This window comes from Narcine bancroftii, unplaced genomic scaffold (genome assembly GCF_036971445.1).
Source record: "Narcine bancroftii isolate sNarBan1 unplaced genomic scaffold, sNarBan1.hap1 Scaffold_1103, whole genome shotgun sequence".
In the NCBI taxonomy this organism is placed as follows: domain Eukaryota; kingdom Metazoa; phylum Chordata; class Chondrichthyes; order Torpediniformes; family Narcinidae; genus Narcine; species Narcine bancroftii.
In genome coordinates this window covers 99,967-105,966 of record NW_027211842.1, presented here as the reverse complement: position 1 = coordinate 105,966, position 6,000 = coordinate 99,967, and positions in this window count along the sequence as shown.

Below are 6,000 nucleotides of genomic sequence, written 5' to 3'. Positions count from 1 at the left end.
CTCATCCCAGGGACCCTCTGATCAACAGGGTTGTGTTTGGAAGCACCCTGCGCCCATGGGTGAGATAAAGAGCCTGTTACAGGCTCCCCGACTGGGACAGAACCTCCTCTGGCACCATCCTTCACCCAGTGTGGGCAGAGAGAATGGAGGCTGCATTTAATTTCCCCTCTCCCCACCCTGAGTGCAGGGCACTTTATGAGGCAGCTGGAGGGGAGTGGGGAGGGGAGAACAATGGCATGTGAGGGGATACAGGGATGGGGTCTGTAGGAGTGGAGGGGAGAACAAAGGAACGGGGTAGCACCACAGGCTAATGTCAAGGGAGATTGGATCAGAGATAGGGGACATAGGGTTGAGCTGGGGGGATGGGGTGCGAGGGGACGGAAAGGACTGGGGAAACCATGGGGGTGGTGTTGGGTGGGGGATGAGAGTGTGGTAGAGGAATCGGGGCAGGGGAGAGTGTGAGGTGTCTGAGAGAGAAGAGAAGTTGCGAGGGGGATGGAAGGCAGACCTTTCAACAGAAATGGGACAGAGCTCCCCCTCCACCTGGAATGGGATCTGTCCACTGAGAGACAGGACCGCTCCTCCTCCCCGTGGTTACAAGATCCCTTCCACCCTTGCATACACCCCCACACCCCCCCAACCGGGATAGGATTCTTTCTCCCAGTGGACCTGGATCAAGGTGCTAGAAAGTGTTTCTGCTGCGGTGGACCCAGCAGAGTTGAGCAATGAAGCATGGGTCTACCTCCGCCCCACCTGCTCCCTCATGCGATGAGGTCTCGCTTGCATCATGGAAGATCACGGTGTTGCTGAGCTTCTGGGAATGTGGAGGGCTTCTGCTAAACCCGTGGTAGGGTTCAGAGTGGTTCATCTCCCCGGGACGTGCTGAAGGTCAAGGATGACCCGATCCTCCCATGGAGGGAGGGTCGTAGACAAAGTGAACGGCTGCGGAACTGGCCTCAGTCTGAGGAGAGTGATCAAAGAGGAACCTGGGGTGGCAATATTTCTACTGAGAGGCTGGAACAAACCACCAGAGGATCAATTCTGACATTTAGGTGACCCTTGGAAGGGAGTTAGAGGGAGGGGGAGAGACTAACTAGGACAGCAAGGCTGGGTTGGGATAAATGACCTGTTGTGTACCCTCTGGGTGTGTAAATGCTGCTGCTTCTGCCCCAGAGGACATGGCAATAAGGTCACAACAGAGATGGCCACTCTGTGTCATGGACCCAACGTCCCCAAGGTGGTGTCCTGCACAGATGATAAAATCATCGACAATGGATCTTTCGGTGTGGTGTACCAGGCAAGGCTGGTGGACTCCGGAGAGCTGATTGCCATCAAGAAGATCTTGCAGGACAAGAGATTCAAGGTGAGGGGGAGGAGCAGTTGTGTGGAAATGGAACACCCTGATATTTAACTTTAGGCCTACACCACGTTCACAGGCCCTTGCGACACATGAGCCCGTTTCACACAATTACACCCAATTGACAAACACCCTAAACACATTTTTGAAGGGTGGGTGGAAAGAGGAGCATCTGACAGAGACCAAAGCAGCCATGGGGTTTGGAAACAGAAAGTCACACAAACCCACAACAGCAGCCCCCCTCCCCACACACAACCCCCCACCCCACACACACACACACACACACACACACACACACACACACACACACACACACACACACACACACACACACACACACACACACACACACCTGGCAAATATCAAAGATTTTCTGCAAATTCATTGTTTAGTAGAAGCTGGGAAAACAATCATAAAAACGGAAGTGATACTTCATTACACTAGTAATGCTCCAGCAACACAAAAAGTCCCCCCCACCGACTCTCGACGAGTCCCCCATTTCGGCCTCCCTTGGAGTTCACCACCTCTGACCTCTTGACGAATCTCCTCCCCGCCTCCCCCCTCAACTTGGACAAGTCGCCCCTCAGGGCTCCGAATCATCGCCCAGCCTTGCTGATGTTCCTCTCTCGCCATAGAACCGCAAACTGCAGATCGTGCGAAAGTTGGATCACACCGTCATCGTCCCTCTTCTCAACTTCTACTCCTCTGTAGTCAAGGTAAGATCCACCTGCACCCACCCCACCCCCACTCTGATGCATATCATTTGCTGCTACCTTCCCCATTCCTTCAATTGATCTGTCTCGCTGCAGCCTCTCTGTTGCCTTCATCCTGCGCCTCTGACCAGTGCCGACTCCTTGACACTGGCTGCCCTGCTCCTCACCCATTAACTCATGACCTCTTCCCATTTCAACTCCAGACAGCAGCAGCCAAGACCACAAGACAAGGTCGCCAAATTCGGCCACTCAGCCCCTCCAGTCTGTTTCCCCAATTCATTTCACGAATGTATTTTCCCCCATAACTCACTTCCCCAGAACCTTTTGGTGCCCTTCCAAATCAACGCCTGCTCTGAATCGTCCCAACAACTCAGCCTCCACATGTTCGACCCCAGACAACACCCGGCTGCAAACATTTCTCATCTCGAAACGTCAATGGTTTTTCTCTCCCGGTGAATCCTTGCCTCACAAGGGAGGGCGGTCAGAGCTGCACATTTTGTGCAGTCTCACCAGAAGCCGAATGATGGGGCAGCGGACGGGTCCACTACGGCCTGTTGACGCTCTGCTCGCTGAGCCCTTGGATTCATGCCATGTTGTGTTGAGCAGTGGGGGCATCAGGCCTACTGAGATCAGGAGGGGCTGGCACTCCAGTTGGGAGAGGCACTGGGTGTTGGAGGGTGAATCCAGCTGACATGTTTGTATTGTGTCCAAGAGAAAGAGGAGGTTTATTTGAATCTGGGTCTGGTCTATGTTCCCGAGACGGTTCACTGCATGGCCCAGCACTTCAACAAGGCCAAGCAGCCCATTCCCATGATCTACATCAAGGTGGTTGTGGGTCTGGGTGGTCAAATTGTCCACTGGGGCAAGCTTGGATGGTGGGGTTGGAGGATATGAAGGAGTTTACTGGCTGAGTCTCGCTGGGGACTGGATATCGATGAAGGGTGCATGAGGGTCTCAATCGGTATTGGTGAGGAGAGAAAGGGTAGTGAGGGGAGAGGGGCGGAGAGGATGATGAGGATGGATGTTGATTGGCAGGGAGGAGCCCTTCACCCACCTCCCCTTACCCTCAGGATATAGACCCGGCCAGTGTGGAGGCAGAGCTGGTCATGTTATATCGTTGTGTTGCCAGATGTTCATGTACCAGCTGTAGCAGAGCATGGCCTACTTCCATCCTCAGGGGGTTTTCCATTGCGACATCAAGCCCCAGAAGATGCTGGTAGATCCCGAGATGGCCTTCTTATTGCTCCTTTATTTCGGCAGGTAGATCCACCCATGTCTGTCCGTTCACCACCTCAACGGGGTGCTGATCCCTCTCCCCAACACGGCCTTGTCCCCTCCCCATCAGCTCTCACCCCTCCCCCACCAGCTCTCTCCCCTCCTCCCTCTCCCAACTTGCCCCTTCCACAGCTTAATAACTTATTCTAAATAAGATTGTGGGGGGCTTAGATGGAATGAACAGCCAGAAACCTTTCCTAAAGTGTCAGGTGCAAATCTCAGAGAGCATCCGCTTCAGGTGAGGGGAGATTTTTTTTATGCAGAGAGTTGTGAGAGCTTTGAATGCGTCACCGGAGAAAGTGGTAGCGGTTGGTAGAATAGGTACATATTAAAGTCTCTGAGACGAGCATGTGGATGTAAGGGAACAGAATTTTTACATGATAGAGGAATTTGGGGATATGGCGAGAAGGCAGGGTAGGTCGAGTTTGGTCATAAATTAGATCAGCCATGATCATATTGAATGGCGGAGCAGGCTCGATAGGCCATTTTTATCCTACTCCTGTTCCCACTTCCTATGTTCCTATGGGTGTGGTACAGGTAAAGGTTGTGGAGAACATTTACAAAGGTCAGTACAGCCTTTATGGGCTAAAGGGCCTGTACTGGGCAGCAATGCTTGATGTTCTAATGGATGCGGAAGCTCTGGGAAGGGGTAAGGGAGGGACTGGCCAGGAAGTCTGCAGATGCTGAGGCCGAGGGCAATGCCCAGACATGCTGGGGAAACTCATGGATAGTTTTGTGAGGAGCAGGTCCTGCTTCACGAGTCAAATTGAGTTTTCCGAGGAGGTGTCAACGGAAATAGATGAAGGTCAAAGTCTGTATGTGCTGCACGAGGATTTTAGTAAGGTGCTTGACAAGGTCCCCACGGAGGCCTCATTCAGAATGTCTGGAGGCATGGGATCCATGGACCCTTGGCTGTGTGGATTCAGAAATGGCTTGTCTGCAGAAAACAGAGGGTAGTAGTAGATGGAACAATGACTAGTGGCGCTCCAAAGGGATCTGCTCTGGGACCCCTGCTCTTTGTGATTTTTATGAATGATGATGGGAGTGGAAGGGTGGGTACGTCAGGGGATGACACAGAGGTAGAGATGTTGTAGACAGTGTAGAAGGTTGTCATAGGTCATCCAGTTTGCAGAGAAGTGACAGATGGAGTTCAATCCTGTAAATCAGATGTTCTTAAATAAGCAACTGGTCCAGGTTTATTTCCAGAGTCATTTTCAAGGGCACGAATAACTGTTATTCCAAAGAAGGTTGGAGACCCATTAAAAGTAGCTTCATATAGACCAATATCTTAATTGAATGCGGATTACAAGAATGTGTGGGCAGAGCACTTGGTTAATGGCAGGATTATGAACAGTGTGCAGGACAGAGAAATATTTAGATCCTGCTCCATATATCACTCAAGGTTGCTGTGCAAATTGAGAGGGAGTGTAAGATGGTGTATTGTGTGCTGGCCTTCAGGAGTCAGGGGATTGAGTTCAAAAACCAAGAGGTATCGTTGCAGATGTATAAAATTCTCATCAGACCACACTTGGAATATTGTGTGCATTCCTGGGGCGAGAATACCAGAGGACGTCTAAATAAGGTGAGCTGAGGGAAATTTAGGCAAGACGTGAGGGGTACATTTTATTCACACAGAATGTAGTGGGTGGCTGGAATGCATTGTCGGGGTAGTAGCGGAGGATGGTCCAAAAAAGGAATGAAAAGGATTTTAATATGGACAGGAATTCAAGAAAAATGGAGAGTACTGGTGTGAGGGAGGGGAGGGTAACATTGTTGTGGGGTAGGTTCAGATGGATCAGCTGAATGGTCTCGACTGATCCATCCATGATTGTCTAACATCTTGCTGCCATATCATGGAGAACCAGGGTGTTGCCTGATGGACACACGTTGCTCTGAGCTCTGCAGAGAGAGATCGTGGTTTTCGCCAAAACAGACTTCCTCAGGTAAAGCAGAGGAAGGGGAAAGGCTCCAGTGTTCAGGGGTAGGGGGGATGATGGGGGAAGAGTTGGGACCCTCCAAAGTCATTGTGATCAGGCCTCAGAGACAGTATCTCTATCACTCGTATTTCTCTTCCCAGGAGAAGGAGCGATCTCAGAGACAAGACACGAGTCCAGAGAACCTCGCATCCCAGCTGAACAGAGGACGGACAACATCATGATGGCCTGAACCCCTCCCCGTCGTATCCCTCTGGCCCTGCCAACCCCATTCCCTGCCTCTTCCATGTCCCTTCACCCACTTCCCCTCTTCTCCTCTATCCCTCCTCCATCCCAACCCCCTCCTGCTCACCTTCCCCTTCTCCTGCCCTCACACCTATGCCCTAACCCCAGCCCTCCACTCTTCACCTCCCCCTTCCCCTCCGCCCTTCCCTTCCCCTTTCCCCCTCCCCTTCCCCTCCCCCATCCCCTCCCCTAACCCTCCCCCTTCCCCTCCCTTTTTCCTCCTCCCCTTCCCCTCCCCCTTCCCTTTCCCCTTCCTACCCCTAACCTAGGGGAAGGAGGGGGAGGGGAAGGGGGTAGGAGAAAGGGGGTAGTGGAAGGGGGTAAGGGTAGGGGTTGTGGTAAGGGGTAGGGTAGGGGGTAGTGGTAGGGGGTGCGGGGATGGGGAAGGGGTAGGAGGTAGGGTTAGGGGAAGTGGGTAGGTTGTTAGGGATAGGGT